Genomic DNA, 19,882 nt, shown 5'->3' with positions numbered 1-19,882 from the left:
GACTGTATAAATCTGGCAGTGGTTAAGCACACATCAGCCTGTACCCAAGAGTACTACCGAACCTGAAAAATTAACTGAAAATCTAAATTTACTCTTAATATATGTATTTGCTCTTAATGAGGTTCAAAAATTATGCAATGGTACAATTATATTATATAAACTGATATAATCAAAGTAGAGTGAAAAATGTGGATTTTAACACCAATACAGATCACTAGATGTGAACAAGAACTTTTTGAAGACATTCTTGTAGCTCCAATTTAAAACAAATATTCAGAACTAGAATCTTCAGAATTTTCTAGTATCTTGAAAATCCCCATCTTCTCTTTAACCGGTCCTGAGGCATTCATTTGATCTAAGAGAAGAATAAATAAACAGGTATTCAAAAAAAGTGTAAGAACTTAAAAAGAAATCTCCTCTTATTAAAACAAGAACTGGCCTCCAAGGAACAAACGGAAAGACCAGTTTGCTAAACAAAATCACTTCTGCTGAATTTAAGATATACCTAGCAATAAACAACACCAATGTGAATTATATTCTCATATATATATATATATATATATATACATGTATTTTCTTAAAGCCCAATTATGGTTAGTTTAAAAGCAGGAATGCAAAACACCATGAAAATGTATCTTTATACTCCCATAGCTAATTTGAAATCTTTTATATTTTTGTCAACATGATAGCTATTGAAATGAAATTACTTCTGGTTTTAATCTGCATTCTCGGATTTCTAGGGAGACTGAAGCATCTTTTTACGTTCAGTGGTTGTTTCTTTCATTCCTGGTAATTGTTTGCTCTTAAGTTGTTCAGTTTTCTTGTTGATATTTATTTATGTATGGTAATCATTTCCTGTTTGCTATGTACTGCAGATATTTGTGGTTTGTCATTTACCTATTTATGGTATTGTTTTTACAGAAGCCTTTAATAAAATCTATTAATCTGTTCATTTAGTTTGAGAGTTCTGTATCCTATCCTAAAACCCTACAGATATTTCCCTATTTTATAAGTTAAATGTTTTGCTTTTAAAGTTTTGATGACAATTTATCTAGAATTTATTCTCGAATATGAGAAGATTTACCATTGTTGATACAAACTGACAAACCATGTTTTACTGATTATGTTTTTTACATATTGAAGTACAAACACAATTTCCCTACAAACAAGAAATGCAGAGAGTACATATACTCCTTGTTTATGTACAGAACATTGTGTTTCTGGCTGTTAGAAAGAGACTGCGCATTTGATGAATGTTTCAATGAATGGAAGGAAAGCAGAATGGCTGAATAGACAGATGAAAAAGGGTAGGCACACATGCTATCCACTTAAATCTTATCTTAACAGGTATCCTTCTTTCAACAAACATTTACTGAGCATCAGCACTATACCACATACTTCATTAAGTATTCTCATACTATAGCTTCAATTTGATATTTTCAAGTTCAATCTTTTTCTAGAAACACACATATATTCATTATATTTTCTGTTCCCAATCTGATGGTCCAACATGTTTCTTTCCATTCTCCACAGCCTCTGTTCTCTGCTCTAAGTATATTTACTCTTCATCAACCTTGAAGTTTCAAAGATTTATAACAGAGTTTCTTTTGTCTAAGATGAACGTTTCTTACATTTTCAGAATGCAGCTCAAACTTTCTTTCTGAATTTGAAAGAACTGGGTCACCTCTCCAAGCTTCAGTAATCCAACAATGATGATGTACTGAGGGCCGGGAAAGTCTATGGGCACTGTGATTGCTGCCCCATATCATGGGCAAAAAAGCATTTTTACCATCCTTAGTGTGGGGATGAAAGTTCCAGCTGATGCCCAAAAGGTATCCTGCTCTTGGAAGTGATGAAGAAAATAAACTTGTGCTACCTGCTGAGAAAGCCATGAAGTACTCGCTCTTCTTAAAGTTGCCACTCTCATCCAGGAAGTGGCCAGGGTCAAACACCTCTGGGTTGAGGAATTCTTTGTGATCATGTAGCACAGAAGTCAGCTTTTTTTTTTTTTTTTTTTACTTTATTTTGCTTTACAATACTGTACTGGTTTTGCCATACATTGACATGAATCAGCCACGGGTGTACATGAGTTCCCAATCCTGAACCCCCCCTCCCACCTCTCACCCCATATAATCTCTCTTGATCATCCCCGTGCACCAGCCCCAAGCATCCTGTAATCTGTATCGAACATAGACTGGTGATGCATTTCTTACCTGGTAGTATACATGTTTCAATGCCAATCTCCCAAATCATCACACCCTCTCCCTCTCGCAGAGTCCAAAAGTCCATTCTATACATCTGTGTCTCCCTCGCTGTCTCACATACAGGGTTATCATTATCATCTCTCTAAAGTCCATATATATGTGTTAGCATACTGTATTGGTGTTTTTCTTTCTGGCTTACTTCACTCTGTATAATAGGCTCCAGTTTCATCCACCTCATTAGAACTGATTCAAATGTACTCTTTTTAATGGCTGAGTAATACTCCATTGTGTATATGTACCGCAGCTTGCTTATCCATTCATCTGCTGATGGACATCTAGGTTGTTTCCATATCCTGGCTATTATAAACAGTGCTGCGATGAACACTGGGGTACACGTGTCTCTTTCAATCCTGGTTTCCTCAGTGTGTATGCCCAGCAGTGGGATTGCTGGGTCATAAGGCAGTTTCTATTTGCAAATTTTTAAGGAATCTCCACACTGTTCTTCATAGTGGCTGTGCTACTTTGCACTCCCACCAACAGTGTAAGAGGGTTCCCTTTTCTCCACACCCTCTCCAGCATTTATTGCTTGCAGACTTTTGAATCACTGCCATTCTGACTGGTGTGAAATGGTACTTCATTGTGGTTTTGATTTGCATTTCTCTGATAATGAGTGATGTTGAGCATCTTTTCATGTGTTTGTTAGCCATCTGTAGGTCTTCTTTGGAGAAATGTCTATTTAGTTCTTTGGCCCATTTTTTGATTGGGTCATTTATTTTTCTGGACTTTATTTTTATTTATTTATTTTTTTTTTACTTTATTTTACTTTACAACACTGTATTGGTTTTGCCATACATTGACATGAATCCACCAAGGGTGTACATGCGTTCCCAGACCTGAATCCCTCTCCCACCTCCCTCCCCATAACATCTCTCTGGGTCATCACTGTGCACCAGCCCCAAGCATGCTGTATCCTGCATCGGACATAGACTGGCAATTCGATTCTTGCATGACAGTATACATGTTTCAATGCCATTCTCCCAAATCATCCCACCCTCTCCCTTTCCCTCTAGGTCCAAAAGTTCGTTATACACATCTGTGTCTTTTTTGATGTCTTGCATACAGGGTCATCATAGCCATCTTCCTAAATTCCATATATATGTGTTAGTATACTGTATTGGTGTTTTTCTTTCTGGCTTACGTCACTCTGTATAATCGGCTCCAGTTTCATCCATCTCATCAGAACTGATTCAAATGTATTCTTTTTAATGGCTGAGTAATACTCCATTGTGTATATGTACCACAGCTTTCTTATCCATTCATCTGCTGATGGACATCTAGGTTGTTTCCGTGTCCTGGCTATTATAAACAGTGCTGCGATGAATATTGGGGTACATGTGTCTCTTTCCATTTTGGTTTCCTCGGTGTGTATGCCCAGCAGTGGGATTGCTGGGTCATAAGGCAGTTCTATTTGCAATTTTTTAAGGAATCTCCACACTGTTCTCCATAGTGGCTGTACTAGTTTGCATTCCCAACAGTTTAAGAGGGTTCCCTTTTCTCCACACCCTCTCCAGCATTTATTGCTTGCAGATTTTTGGATCACAGACATTCTGACTGGTGTGAAGTGGTACCTCATTGTGGTTTTGATTTGCATTTTTCTAATCATGAGTGATGTTGAGCATCTTTTCATGTGTTTGTTAGCCATCCGTATGTATTCTTTGGAGAAATGTCTATTTAGTTCTTTGGCCCATTTTTTGATTGGGTCGTTTATTTTTCTGGAATTGAGCTGCATAAGTTCCTTGTATATTTTTGAGATTAGTTGTTTGTCAGTTGCTTCATTTGCTATTATTTTCTCCCATTCCAATGGCTGTCTTTTCACCTTGCTTACAGTTTCCTTTGTTGTGCAGAAGCTTTTAATTTTAATTAAATCACATATGTTTATTTTTGCTTTTATTTCCAGTATTCTAGGAGGTGGATCATAGAGGATCCTGCTGTGATTTATCTTGGAGTGTGTTTTGCCTATGTTCTCCTCTAGGAGTTTTATAGTTTATGGTCTTACATTTAGATCTTTAATCCATTTTGAGTTTATTTTTGTGTATGGTGTTAGAAAGTGATCTAGTTTCATTCTTTTACAAGTGGTTGACCAGTTTTTCCAGCACCACTTGTTAAAGAGATTGTCTTTACTCCATCGTATATTCTTGCCTCCTTTGTCAGAGATAAGGTGTCCATAGGTGTGTGGATTTATCTCTGGGCTTTCTATTTTGTTCCATTCATCTATATGTCTGTCTTTGTGCCAGTACCATACTGTCTTGATGACTGTGGCTTTGTAGTACAGCCTGAAGTCAGGGAAGTTGATTCCTCCAGTTCCATTCTTCTTTCTCAAGATTGCTTTGACTATTCGAGGTTTTTTGCATTTCCATGCAAATCTTGAAATTATTTGTTCTAGCTCTGTGAAAAATACTGCTGGTAGCTTGATAGGGATTGCATTGAATCTGTAGATTGCTTTGGGTAGTATACTCATTTTCACTATATTGATTCTTCTGATCCATGAACATGGTATATTTCTCCATCTATTAGTGTCCTCTTTGATTTCTTTCATCAGTGCTTTACAATTCTCTATATATAGGTCTTTAGTTTCTTTAGGTAGGTATATTCCTAAATATTTTATGCTTTTCGTTGCAATGGTGAATGGAATTGTTTCCTTAATTTCTTTTTCTACTTTATCATTATTAGTGTATAGAAATGCAAGGGATTTCTGTGTGTTGATTTTATATCCTGCAACTTTACTATATTCATTGATTAGCTCTAGTAATGTTCTGGTGGAGTCTTCAGGGTTTTCTATGTAGAGGATCATGTCATCTGCAAACAGTGAGAGTTTTACTTCTTCTTTTCCAATTTGGATTCCTTTTATTTCTTTTTCTGCTCTGATTGCTGTGGCCAAAACTTCCAGAACTATGTTGAATAATAGCAGTGAGAGTGGGCACCCTTGTCTTGTTTCCTGACTTTAGGGGAAATGCTTTCGATTTTTCACCATTGAGGATAATGTTTGTTGTGGTTTTGTCATATATAGCTTTTATTATGTTGAGGTATGTTGCTTCTATTCCTCCTTTGGAGAGTTTTAATCATAAATGGATGTTGAATTTTGTCAAAGGCCTTCTCTGCATCTATTGAGATAATCATATGGCTTTTATTTTCCAATTTGTTAATGTGGTGAATTACATTGATTGATTTGCGGATATTGAAAATCCTTGCATCCCTGGGGTAAAGCCCACTTGGTCATGGTGTATGATGTTTTTAATGTGTTGCTGGATGCTGATTGCTAGAATTCTGTTGAGGATTTTTGAATCTATGTTCATCAGTGGTATTGGCCTGTAGTTTTCTTTTTTGGTGGCATCTTTGTCAGGTTTCACTATTAGGGTGATGGTGGCCTCATAGAATGAGTTTGGAGGTTTACTTTCCTCTGCAATTTTCTGGAAGAGTTTCAGTAGGATAGGTGTTAGCTCTGCTCTAAATTTTTGGCAGAATTTAGCTGTGAAGCCGTCTGGACCTGGGCTTTTGTTTGCTGGAAGATTTCTGATTACAGTTTAAATTTCCATGCTTGTGATGGGTCTGTTAAGATTTTCTATTTCTTCCTGGTTCAGTTTTGGAAAGTTGTACTTTTCTAAGAATTTGTCCATTTCTGGACGTTGTCCATTTTATTGCCATATAATTGCTTATAGTAGTCTCTTATTATCCTTTGTATTTCTGTGTTATCTGTTGTGATTTCTCCATTTTCATTTCTAATTTTATTGATTTGATTTTTCTCTCTTTGTTTCTTGATGAGTCTGGCTAATGGTTTGTCAATTTTATTTATCCTTTCAAAGAACCCGCTTTTGGCTTTGTGGATTTTTGCTATGATCTCTTTTTTGTTTCTTTTACATTTATTTCTGACTTAATTTTTAAGATTTCTTTCCTTCTACTAACTCTGGGGTTCTCCATTTCTTCCTTTTCTAGTTGCTTTAGTTGTAGAGTTAGGTTGTTTATTTGACTTTTTTCTTGTTTCTTGAGGTATGCCTGTATTGCTATGAACTTTCCTCTTAGCACTGCTTTTATAGTGTCCCACAGGTTTGGGGTTGTTGTGTTTTCATTTTCATTCGTTTCTATGCATAATTTGATTTCTTTTTTGATTTATTCTGTGATTTTTTTGGTTATTCAGAAACGTGTTGTTCAGCCTCCACATGTTGGCATTTTTAATAGTTTTTCTCCTGTAATTGAAATCTAATCTTTATGCACTATGGTCAGAAAAGATGGTTGGAATGATTTCAATTTTTTTTAATTTATCAAGGTTAGATTTATAGCCCAGGATGTGATCTATCCTGGAGAAAGTTTCGTGATCACTTGAGAAAAAGGTGAAATTCATTGTTTTGGGGTGAAATGTCCTATAGATATCAATTAGGTCTAACTGGTCTATTGTATCATTTAAAGTTTGCATTTCGTTGTTAATTTTCTGTTTAGTTGATCTGTCCATAGGTGTGAGTGAGGTATTAAAGTCTCCCACTATTATTGTGTTATTGTTAATTTCCCCTTTCATACTTGTTAGCATTTGTCTTACATATTGCGGTGCTCCTATGTTGGGTGCATATATATTTATAATTGTTATATCTTCTTCTTGGATTGATCCTTTAATCATTATGTAGTGTCCTTCTTTGTCTCTTTTCACAGCCTTTGTTTTAAAGTCTATTTTATCTGATATGAGTATTGCTACTCCTGCTTTCTTTTGGTCTCTATTTGCGTGGAATATCTTTCTCCAGCCCTTCACTTTCAGTCTGTATGTGTCCCTTGTTTTGAGGTGGGTCTCTTGTAGGCAGCATATATAGGGGTCTCGTTTTTGTATCCATTCAGCCAGTCTTTGTCTTTTGGTTGGGGCATTCAACCCATTTATGTTTAAGGTAATTATTGATAAGTATGATCTGGTTGCCATTTACTTTACTGTTTTGGGTTCGGGTTTATACGCCCTTTTTGTGTTTCCTGCCTAGAGAATATCCTTTAGCATTTGTTGGAGAGCTGGTTTGGTGGTGCTGATTTCCCTCAGCTTTTGCTTGTCTGTAAAGCTTTTGATTTCTCCTTCATATTTGAATGAGATCCTTGCTGCGTACAGTAATCTGAGCTGTAGGTTATTTTCTTTCATCACGTTTAAGTATGTCTTGCCATTCCCTCCTGGCCTGAAGAGTTTCTATTGAAAGATCTGCAGTTATCTTTATGGGAATCCCCTTGTGTGTTATTTGTTGGTTTTCCCTTGCTGCTTTAATATTTGCTCTTTGTGTTTCATCTTTGTTAATTTGATTAATATGTGTCTTGGGGTGTTTCACCTTGGGTTTATCCTATTTGGAACTCTCTGGGTTTCTTGGACTTGGGTGATTATTTCCTTCCCCATTTTAGGGAAGTTTTCAACTATTATCTCCTCAAGGATTTTCTCATGGTCTTTCTTTTTGTCTTCTTCTTCTGGGACTCCTATAATTCGAATGTTGGAGCATTTCATATTGTCCTGGAGGTCTCTGAGGTTGTCTTCATTTCTTTTAATTCGTTTTTCTTTTTTCCACTCTGATTCATTTATTTCTAGCATTCTATCTTCTATTTCACTAATCCTATCTTCTGCCTCCGATATTCTTCTATTTGTTGCCTTCAGAGTGTTTCTGAGCTCATTTATTGCATTTTTCATTATATTGACTCTTTTTTATTTCTTCTAGGTCCTTGTTAAACCTTTCTTGCATCTTCTCAATCCTTGTCTCCAGGCTATTAATCTGTGATTCCATTTTGATTTCAAGATTTTTGATCATATTCATTATCAATATTCGGAATTCTTTCTCAGGTAGATTCCCTATCTCTTCCTCCTTTGTTTGGTTTGGTGGGCATTTCTTCTGTTCCTTTACCTGCTGGGTATTCCTCTGTCTTTTCATCTTGGTTATATTGCTGCATTTGGTGTGGCCTTTCTGTATTCTGGGAATTTGTGGAGTTCTCTTTATTATGGAGTTCCCTCGCTGTGGGTGGGGTTGTATCAGCGGCTTGTCAAGGTTTCTTGGTTAGGGAAGCTTGTGTCGGAGTCCTGGTAGGTAGAGCTGGATTTCTTCTCTCTGGAGTGCAATGAAGTGTCCAGTAATGAGTTATGAGATGTCTATGGCTTTGGACTAGTTTTGAGCTGCCTGTATACTGAAGCTCATGGGTGTGTTCCTGTGTTGCTGGAGACTTTGCATGGTATGTCTTGCTCTGGAACTTGTTGGCCCTTGGGTGGTGCTTGGTTTCAGTGTAGGTATGGAGGCATTTGATGAGCTCCTATCAATTAATGTTCCCTGGATTCAGGAGTTCTCTGATGTTCTCAGGATTTGGACTTAAGCCTCCTGCTTCTGGTTTTCCATCTTGTGTTTACAGTAGCCTCAAGACCTCTCCATCTATACAGCAGCGATGATAAAACATCTAGGTTAAAGATGAGAAGTTTCTCCACATTGAGGGACACCCAGAGAGGTTCACCAAGTTACATGGAGAAGAGAAGAGGGAGGGGGTAGTTAGAGGTGACTGGAATGAGATGAGGTGGGATCAAAAGAGGAGAGAGCAAGCTAGCCAGTAATCACTTCCTTATACACGCTCCTCAGTCTGGACTGCTCAGAGATGTTCATGGAGTTATACAGGGAAGAGGAAAGGGAGGAAGTAGACAGAGTTGGCCAGGAGGATAAAAGAGGGAAATGAAAAGGAGAGAGACAGATCCAGCCAGTAACCAGTTCCCTAAGTGTTCTCCATCATCTGGAAAACACAGAGATTCACAGAGTTGGGTAGAGAAGAGAAGGGGGAGGGAGGAGACAGAGACAACCTGGTGGAGAAAAAGGAATGTCCAAAGGAGGAGAGAGTGATCTAGCCAGTAATCTCACTCTCAGGTAAAATTGGGTACTGAAGATTGGGTTTTTAAATGTACAAAATTGACAACAAATACCAAAAAGAAAGATTAAAAATCTAGAGTAGAGGTTGGATTTTCAAAAATACAATATTAAAGAAAATAAGAAAAAGAAGAAAAATAGTCATGAAAATTATTTAAAAAACAGCAACAACAATCACAAAAATATATATATACAGCGTTTGCTTTAAAAATAGGGTCTTTTTTTTTGAAAAGTGATAGTAGGTTATAAAAATTAAAATTAAAGGAGAAATAGAGGACTTAAAATTTTTATAAAGTTAAAAAAAAGAAGAAAAAGAAAAGAAGAAAAAACAATCAACAACATCAATCAAAAAAAAGGAGGTCATAAAAATAGTAAAGATATTTCTGGGACTTTCTCTCGTGTTGTGGGCAGTGTGGGGTCACTTCCAAGGCGGTTCCCTCTGTTTAGCTTCTTCTGTTTGCTGGTCAGTGTCTGATTTCCGCCCTGACACAAGTGGGGCAGTGGTGGACACTTTTTTTTTTTTTAGGCTCATTTGTTCAGTCACGCTGTGGGGAGGGAGGGATGCTGCAAACAAATAACACTGGCATGTGCTCGCAGTGTCTCAGCCATGCTGGGCATCCCCCTGCACATGGCACACACCACTCAGGCTTTATGTTGCTCCACCGGGAACCATCTGAGGCTGGCCCTAGGCTGCATGCACCTCCCCAGTCTAAGCCGCTCAGGCTCGGCTCTCAGGTAGCCCTCAGAGGCGCAGATTTGGTTGGGCCTGCATTTTGTGCCCTTTCCACGACCGAGTAGCTCAGGTGTTTGGTGAGCGCGGTTGGTGCAACTTATCACCTTTCCCTGCTGCTCAGTTTACTGGGTGTACCGCTGGCGCCCCTTGCCAGGCAGATGGCGACTGTCCAGAACCCCAAGAAGTCTTAGTTAGCAAAGAAGCCTGCTTGTAGTTTGGTAGGTAAAGTCTCTCCGGGGCTGCAATTGCCCCCTTCCAGCCCTTATGGCACTGGCTGCCTGTCACCAGAGGGGGATTGTCTGCAGCTGGCTATTTCTGTTCTGTCCTTTGTTCTGTGTGTGGTCCTGGTGGTGTCTTATGTTAGAGCTTTTCACGTGGTAGCTATCCCACAGTCTGGTATGCTAGCCCAAGTTAGTTCGCTCTGGTTACATTCGGGGTATTCCGGACTCATTCTTAAAAAGCACTGCAGCCCGCGCCTCCCTGCCCAGCCCCCACTTGCTAGTGGTGGATTCAGGAGTCTGCGCTGCTTCTCCGCTTGCGGAGTTACCTTTGGGCTCGTAATCTGTTGGTTTTAATTATTTATTTATTTTTATTCCCTGTTATGTTGCCCTCTGTGCTTCCAAGGCTCGCCACAGACTCGGCAGTGAGAGTGTTTCCTGGTGTTTGGAAACTTCTCTCTTTTTAAGACAATCTTCCTGGGAAGGGACTCCCTTCCCAGGATGGAGCTCCCTCCCTACCTCCTTTGTCTCTTTTTTCGTCTTTTATATTTTTCCTACCTGTTTTTGAAGACAATGATCTGCTTTTCTGGGTGCCTGATATCCTCTGCCAGCATTCAGAAGTTGTTTTGTAGAATTTACTCAGCATTGAAATGTTCTTTGATGAATTTGTGGGGGAGAAAGTGGTCTCCCCGTCCTATTCTTCCGCCATCCTGCTTTTGTTTTTTTTCAGCAACGTTAATACATCTGTGCCCTGGAAAGAACAGATGAAGATAAACTGAACTACACAGAAGTCCTGGAGCTGGACAAATGTTGCAAACCATTTAGTCCAATTTTATGATTTATAGATGAGGAATCCTAGGTTCTTGCCTGGAAAATCCCATGGACGGAGGAGCCTGGTTAGGGTGTACTCCATGAGGTCACAAAGAGTCGGACACAACTGAGCAACTTCCCTTTCACTTTTCACTTTCATGCATTGGAGAAGGAAATGGCAACCCACTCCAGTGTTCTTGCCTGGAGAATCCCTGGGACAGGGGAGCCTGGGGGGCTGCCATCTATGGGGTCGCACAGAGTCAGACCCAACTGAAGCGACTTAGCAGCAGCAGCAGCAGGATGCCTAAAGAAGGGCTGTGGCATTTTGAGCAAGACAGCAGCAGACAGAGCAAGTAATAAACAAAAATAAATTAAGGATGAGTGCAGTGATGTTGCATTAAATCTCAAAAGCATTTGAAACAGTGAGTACATGGGTCCTAGGGTGAATCCATTCTGCTTATAACCACATTTGGACACTGGTGTCCATCCGTCACAGCTGCTTTGTCACTTCAATTCAACTCTTCTCATATATGGACAATGGTTTGAAATGGAAATTACTATTGGAACTTAAGTGTTTGGAGTTATCTGTCCATAGTACTTTTGTAAACAGATATCTGATCTAGTCAAAAATAACCTCTTCTATGATAATAATAAGTACTAGAGCAACTATTAGTGTTAGTCATTTTCATGCAGATTGTCTTATTTGAAAGTATAGGGTAGATTTCATTACAGATTAATCTCAGCATAGAAACAGAAACAAAGATAAAATTAGAAAACTAATTTTATAACAATTCAGCATAGATCATTAATTCAAGCAAGTGTCATCCATAAATGCTAAAACTGTAGGGTGAATGGTTAAGAGGTCTGATATTTACAAAGCCCTGAAGTACTACACCATAAATTTTTATTAATTAAATGTAAAAAAAAAATGAAACTCTCCCATAGAGAAATCTGGCAGACACTTTCTTATATGAAGAACACCCCATACCAATAATGGGATGACATTATGTGTCCCCACCTCCCAAATGAATTTCAGTGGAACACAAATGCACCTACATAGCTGTCTAACCAAATAGTAAATGAAATCTAATCTCTAAAAAACAATCGCCTGCAGAATATTTTACAAGACTACTAAATTGAATTCCTCACAAAGTTAAATGTTCAAAGAAATACAGAGCAAAGGGAACTGATAACAGGAAACTAAAGAGAAAAGGTAAATAAATTATATGTGAATCCCTAGGCTACATATTAAATTGTAAAGAAAAGGAAAACTATAAAGTATATTCTAGGCAAATCAGGGATTTTTAGGTATATGCTGTACATAAGATAATATGATTGTACTCATGGTAACTGTTGAGTGTAAATATTATTGTTCTCTTTATAAAAATCATTGTTAATGAGACATACACACACTAAAGTAGAGAGATGTTGATGGATAGGTGGATAGATAGATAAACTGATATTAATGGAAGACATTTTTACATACTGAGGAATGGGGAAGTCATTCTTGCTTATACTTCATTTAACTTGAATTTTACATTAAGTAAAGCAGCCTCTTTGTGACCTATCAGACATACATTATCCATCTGTTTAATCATTTTTTAACAGGGTTGACTGACCAGAAATAAAAAATGTTAAAAATATAGATTAAATGTTCTTGGGACATCAAAGCTGAAAAGACTCCCTCCCCAGGTCTCAAGGCCATACTGACTTTGTAAACATGCTGATCTTTGGAGGAAAAAAAAAAAAAAGAAACCTTGAAGGAATGTTTCCCTGACTTGCTTGATGCACTCTGTTCTGACAAAGTATACAACTGTGCTGAAAACCATGCTTCTCCACAGCAGCGCTTCAGAGTGATCTGAGAGGCTGTCTCACAGGCTTATTCCTAAATTTGGCTCACATAAAACTCTTTTATTCCTAATATGGCTCAAGGTTTCATTGAGTCAGACAAGGTTGTGATCCATGTGGTCAGTATAGTTAGTTTTCTGTGATTTTGCTTTCGTTCCGTCTGCCCTCTGATGGATGAGGATAAGAGGCTTGTGGAAGTTTCCTAATGGAAAGGATGGCTTTGTAAAACTGGGTCTTGCTCTGGTGGGCAAGTAAATCTCAGTAAATGCTCAGTAAATCTTTAATCCAATTTCCTATTTATGGATAGGGCTGTGTTCCCTCCCTGTAGTTTGGCTTTCAAAAAGACTTATTTATGCCAACATATTGCAGCTTCCAGGACTGTGGTAGTCAGTGGCCCTGACTCCATGGCAGGCCCCTGTCAACCCAAGCCTCCACCAGAGACTCCAGGACAATCACAGGCAAGTCCGGCTCAGTCTCTTGTGGGGTCATTTCTCCTTTCTCCTGAGTCCTGGTGCAAAGAAGGTTTTCTTGTTTCCCTGGGGGTTCTCAGTCCTTCTGCCAGATGTCCAGGTTAGGAAATCTGTTGTGGGCCCTGGAACCTTTGCAACAGTGTAAGAACTTCTTTGCTATAATTGTTCTGCAGTTTGTGTGTCATCTGCTCAGTGGCTCTATGGTGGGCCAGTGGCAACCTCTTCCAAGAGGACTAATGCCACAAGCCACGCCTCTGCTGCCGCCAGAGTCCTTGTCCCCACAGCAGGTCACTGCTGACCCATGCCTCTGGAGGAGACACTCAAACACTCAAAGGCAGGTGTGGCTCAGGCTCCTGTGGGGCGTCACTGCTCCTTGCCCTCAGTCCTGTGTGCACAAGGTTTTGTTTGTGCCCTCTGAGCATCTCTAATGGGTCTAAGATTTGATTTTAAACGCAATTGATCCTCTCCTACCATCTTGTTGAGGCTTCTCCTTTTTACCTGTGGATGTGGGGTATCTTTTTTTGGTGGAATCCAACATTCTCCTGTTGATGGTTGTTGTCCACAGGACTGGAAAAGGTCAGTTTTCATTCCAGTCCCAAAGAAGGGCAATGCCAAAGAATGTTCAAACTATGGCACAATTGCACTCATTTCACATGCTAGCAAAGTAATGCTCAAAATTCTCAAAGCCTGGCTTCAACAGTATGTGAACCAAGAACTTCCAGATACTCAAGTTGGATTTAGAAAAGGCAGAGGAACCAGAGATCAAATTGCCAACATCCGCTGGATCATAGAAAAAGCAAGAGAATTCCAGAAAAACATCTACTTCTGCTTCATTGACTACCCTAAAAGCCTTTGACTGTGTGGATCACAACAAACCGTGGAAAATTCTTAAAGAGATGGGAATATCAGACCACCTTACCTGCCTCCTGAGAACTCTGTATGCAGGTCAAGAAGCAACATTTAAAACTGGACATGGAACAATGGAAATTGGGAAAGGAGTATGTCAAGGCTGTATATGTATGTTGTCACCCTACTTATTTGCAGAGTACATCATGTGAAATGCTGGGCTGGATGGAACACAAGCTGGAATCAAGATTCCTGGGAGAAATATCAATAACCTCAGATATGCAGATGACACCATCCTTATGGCAGAAAGCAAAGAGGAACTAAAGAGCCTCTTGATGAAAGTGAAGAGGAGAGTGAAGAAGCTGGTTTAAAACTCAGCATTCAAAACATGGAGATCATGAATGGCATCTTGTCCCATTACTTCATGGCAAACAGATGGGGAGACAAGGGAAACAGTGAGAGACTTTATTTTCTTGGGCTCCAAAATCACTGCAGATAGTGACTGCAGCCACAAAATTAAAAGACCCTTGCTTCTTGGAAGAAAAGCTATGTCCAACCTAGACAGCAGATTAAAAAGCAGAGACATTACGTTGCCAACAAAAATCCATCTAGTTAAAGCTATGGTTTTTCCAGTAGTCACATATGGATGTGAGAGCTGGACCTGAAAGAAGGCTGAACGCCAAAGAATTGATGCTTTTGAACTGTGGTGTTGGAGAAGACTCTTGAGGGTCCCTTGGGATGCAAGGAGATCAAGCCAGTCAATCCTAAAGGAAATCATTAGAAGGACTGAATATTCATTCGAAGGACTAATGCTGAAGCTGAAGCTCCAATACTTTGGCCACCTGATGCAAAGAGCCAACTCACTGGAAAAGACCCTGTGCTGGGAAAGATTGAGAGCAAGAGAAGAAGGGAACAACAGAGGATGAGATGGTTGGATGGCATCACCAACTCAACGGACATGAGTTTGCATGAACTGTGGGAGATGATGAGGCACAGGGAGGCCTGGTGTGCTACAGTCCCTGGGGTGGCAAAGAGTCAGACACGACTGAGTGACTGAACTGAACTGAACTGAAACTGACTTTAAAAATCTAACAAAATGTATATAAAACATCATGCCTAATAGTTTATGTTCATCTTCACCCTGTAAGAGATCAGAAATGATGAAGGATGAAACAAAGATATTTACCCAGATAGTATGACAATGTATATAGAAATTGCAATTAATTATTAGTAATTTTTTTAAATTTAGCAATGCTGCTTTATATAAGGTCATCCAAATGATAAAATTAATTATACCTCTGTATTCCAGATAATAAAATGATAGTCATTATTTAAAACTTATAACAGTATTAGGCATCTTGCAAAAAAGTTTTGCAAGCCAATTTACTGAAAAAGACATTATTGAGAAAATTAAAGAAAGCTCCCCAAACCAAGGACTATATACCATGCCCATTAATTGAAAGACTCAATGTGTCATGATGTTAAGTCTTTTCAAATTGATCTAATGTCACCCAGATAAAAATCCCAGCAGAGTGTTTTGGTAAATTGACTGGCACTCATACTAACAAATATCAAATAAAACTTGATAACATTTGGAAAAATAAACCTTTAAGATCAGGCAAACAATACAAGAGACAGAACAAACTGGAACACTTGCACTGTCAGCTACCAAAGCCTGTTATAAAGCTTTACAGACTAAACTAGAAACAGTACACCTTTCATCAAGCCACCACACACAGGATTTTTGTGTTCATAGAGGAATGCACTCATACTGTGTAAATGGGAACTTCAAGACTGCCAAGGTCAGTATAAGAGGAAACAATCTTACCAGGTGGCACTAATGTAAAGAACTCGGCTGCAAATGCAGGAGACATAGGAGACACGGGTTCAATCCCTGGGTCAGGAAGATTCCCTGGAGAAGGGAATGGCAACCCATTCCAGCATTCTTGCCTGGAGAATCACATGGAGAGAAGAGCCTGGCAAGCTACAGTCCATGGAGTCACACAGAGTCAGACACAACTGAAGCAACCTAGCACTCAAGCAATCTTACCTTGGGGATGAGGTAATTTCTGAGTTTAATGTCATGGGTCACCACATGGGGCAGACTGCTGGGGACCAGATCAACGTATCTCTGGATCCCATGGACCACAACATCCATGTAGGGCATGAGGCTCCTGTCCTCCATGCAGGGGCTCTGGTGTCTGCCAAGCACGTGGTCAATCTCTTCCTGGACCTTAGCTGGTAACAGATAAGTAAGAATGATAGAGAGAGAAAAGTGCACACCACATTTGTATACAAATTGAAGGACACATGAGGCATTATGAAGGTGCTCCAACAACATTATAAACATCAGTTATAGTTCAGAAATTCACCTAAACATAAAGAGATAACTGATATAGATACATTTAACTCTCCTGTGAACTAGGCTTAAGATACATCTATATATACCTCTTTATTAGTATACCTAATAAGACAAACAGAAACTCCCTGCATTTGGGGAACTACGATAGAGAAAGGAACTAAAAGTCTCTGAATTCAAGAAGTTGATTCTTCCCTAACCTTGCCTCTCGGCTGTGCGCCTCACTCTTTTCCTCTTTTTCTGCCCAGCGTCCCTGAGTGTAGAGCCTGTTGGTTTCAGTTTCTCTGAAGGATAAGCCTCTCTCATCCCACTGGAGAAAATGCTACATGATAAAAGGATTTGTCAAGGGGACAAGGCAGAGACAGCTACTTTTTTCAGTCTCTTTCCTTCTACCCTCTTTGACATTTGGTACTGCTAAATACTGAACTTTATGGGGTTATAGGGATATGTATTAACTTTGATTAGCTACCTTTTCCTTTCTACCTTTAGGATGCAGCTTCATCTTCCCTACTGAGTTCATTATTACTCCTCAGTATGTTCTCTGTGCTTCAGAAATGTGCTGAAGATTTGCTAGCTATTTCCTGACCTCCTCTCTTTCAACTTTAAAACTCTTAGTCTTCCCTGGAGAAGGAAATGGCAACACTCTCCAGTACTCTTGCCTGGAGAATCCCTTGGACAGAGGAGCCTGGTGGTCTACAGTCCATGGGGTCACAAGAGTCGGATACAACTGAGCAACTGACACACACACAAAATTGAGATACTTGATGGTGCAAGGGCACATTTTATCTACTCTCCCATCTCCTGTAGGAAGCAGGATGGGGCAGGCAGCACCTGGGAGGCAGGGTGACTCCCCCACCCTCATCCCTTCTGGAAGTCTTGGGGCCTCAGTGCCTGCAACAGCTGGCCTTGGGCAAATAAAAGACTAAGTTGTTTACTGGCAAAAAAAAAAAAAATTCTTAGTCTTGTTTGTAATAAGTTTTTAATGGGATGGTGAAACAGGACAAGATAATGTCTTTTCTAACCCACCATTCACAATCTTAAACTCTTACAAGGTAAATTTCAAAAAAAAAAAGTATTTTGTAAAATATAAAATTGTTGACCCTCAAAATTCTTATTTTGTCAAGCATCATTTTTATAGAAACAGACTTCTGGATATAAAAAATATATATACCTTTATAGGCATCTTATGCCTAAAAGGTACAATTTCTTGTGACTCTAAATGATTAGAGCACTTCCCAGAATGTGGGCCTCCCTGGTGTCTCAGACGGTAAAGAATTCACCTGTCATGCAGGAGACCCAGGTTCAGTTCCTGGGTCAGGAAGATCCCTTAGAGAATGGAATGGCAACCCACTCCAGAATTCTTGCCTGGAGAAGTCCATGGACAGAAAGGCTTAGAGGGCTACAGTACATAGGGTTACAACTAAGTAACTTTCACTCACTCATCACTCCCAGAATGTGGATGTTATCTCAAGCAACCTCATTAAGTTTTAGAATTTCCACTCAGACTTCAACAAGGAGAAGTTCCATTTTCCCTACACTGGCTTTAGAACACGGCATTTTCAGAATGAGCAGATGTGTAAGTGGTCCTTCCATAATAAAACCAATATGCAGTCCCAGGCTATGAAATGAAATGACCTCTCATGAAATCCAGATGCTGCTGTATTGATTTTGTTGCTGTCCACCATGTCTTCAACCTCTCAGGTTATGCAAAGATGTTATCTTATTATTTAATGAAGGATACCTTCATTAAATCTGAAAACATTAAGCCGCTCAAACAGAGATTTAAGTAATTCTCTAAGAGTAACAAGACGGAAAGCAGTCCCAGTTTCTTTCCAGTATCTCTTCTGAAATCATCCTGACCACCATGTTATCATACCTATGACCTGTGTTTATTGTCTCTGTAACAGCTCCAAACAAATCATATATAGTAGCTGTCAAGCTTCCAAATGCAAAGTCCAATTGTTCATTGTGCTTTTCCTAGGAATGATTTGATACAATTATTTGACAACTATTAACTTTTCAGAATTACAGGTAATCCAAAATAACTCACATTATTTCAAAGTTAAGCCTATTTTATATGTGTGTGTGTGTGTGCACACGCGCTAAGTCACTTCAGTCGTGTCTGACTCTTTGTAACCCTAGGGACTGTAGCCCGCCAGGCTCCTCTGTCCATAGGATTTTCCAGGCAAGAATACTGGAGTGAATTGCTGTGCCCTGCTTCAGGGGATCTTCCCAACCCAGGGATTGAACCTATGTTTCTTACATCTCCTGTATTGGCAGATGGGTTCTTTACCACTAGTGCCACCGGGGAAGCCCAACACACACACACGCACTGCAAGGTACAATTTTAGAAAAAAACTACTGTAGAATATAGCAAGAGATTATAGATCAGCTGACTCAAACATCAGTTTCTCATAACTTACTCCTCGCTTGCCTAAAAGTTCCTTCCATTCATCAGCCTCTTTTGCATTTAGGTGAGCCAAGCAGTGGGCTTCCCTGGAGGCTCAGTGGTAAGGAATCCACTTTCCAATACAGGAGACGTGGGTTCGACTCCTGGGTTGGGAAGATCCTCTGGAGTAGGAAATGGCAACCCGCTCTAGGATTCTCGCCTGGGAAATTTCATGGACAGAGGAGCCTGGCGGACTATAGCCCATGGGGTCACAAAAGAGTCAGACACAACTTAGCAACTAAACAACAACAACAAGCAACATAGCTTTTGTCAGTGAGATACAAGCAGAAGGCTATTGGAATTGTTTCCTCTATGCCCTCCTTCCTACCCAAAACAAATATTTGAAGGAGTTATTAGAATACACCAACATCATTTCGGGACAGGAAGTTTTACTAATGAGTGAGCCTGGCAGGCTACAGTCCAAAGAGTCACAAAGAGTCAAAACCAACTGAGGCAACTTAGCTTACTAGCACATGAGCTCTATATACTCAGCACAAGTAAATACAACTGGAAGGTATATGAATCCCTAATATTTCAGGACTACTGTACTATTCCTACACTGACAGAAGATTCTTCATAACGTGAGATAGATATGGCCACTACTCGTTAAAGCATTTATTAATAGGTTTTCTCTTATTTTTAGATGAACAAAATCTTAATTAGTAGAAATAGATAAATTAGGGCCATAACATGAAAGATGTTATAAGCCTGAATCAAGATCTCATTACGCTCTTCTTTGTTAAAAATGTACATGAACTCAATACTGTCTGTATATTCACGATGAAGCTGAAATTGTATAAAAGTTAATACTGCAGCACAACCTAAAATGAACTATATGTAAATTATAATAAAGAGGATGGATTCACAAAGACAATACAGGACCATCATGGTTGTATGCCACACGCAATACAATTAGCAGCTTGACCAAAGAAACAAATGTAGGAATAAAAAGAATATACAGCTTGAAGTTACACTACAATCATAAAAACAGAAGGTTGAGGCTTTCTCTGCGCAAGGGGAAAAAGGGATGGGAAGGAGTAATG

At 39.3% G+C, this 19,882-nt stretch overlaps 1 pseudogene; it reads right to left on the bottom strand.

The window, feature by feature from the left end:
- Nucleotides 1-260: 260 nt before the first annotated feature.
- The window catches only part of LOC138427923 (cytochrome P450 2C42-like), a 40,298-nt pseudogene continuing 20,676 nt past the window's right edge, over nucleotides 261-19,882 (bottom strand).

This window comes from Ovis canadensis, chromosome 22, assembly GCF_042477335.2.
Source record: "Ovis canadensis isolate MfBH-ARS-UI-01 breed Bighorn chromosome 22, ARS-UI_OviCan_v2, whole genome shotgun sequence".
Taxonomy (NCBI): domain Eukaryota; kingdom Metazoa; phylum Chordata; class Mammalia; order Artiodactyla; family Bovidae; genus Ovis; species Ovis canadensis.
This window is presented reverse-complemented; position numbering and strand designations above follow the sequence as displayed.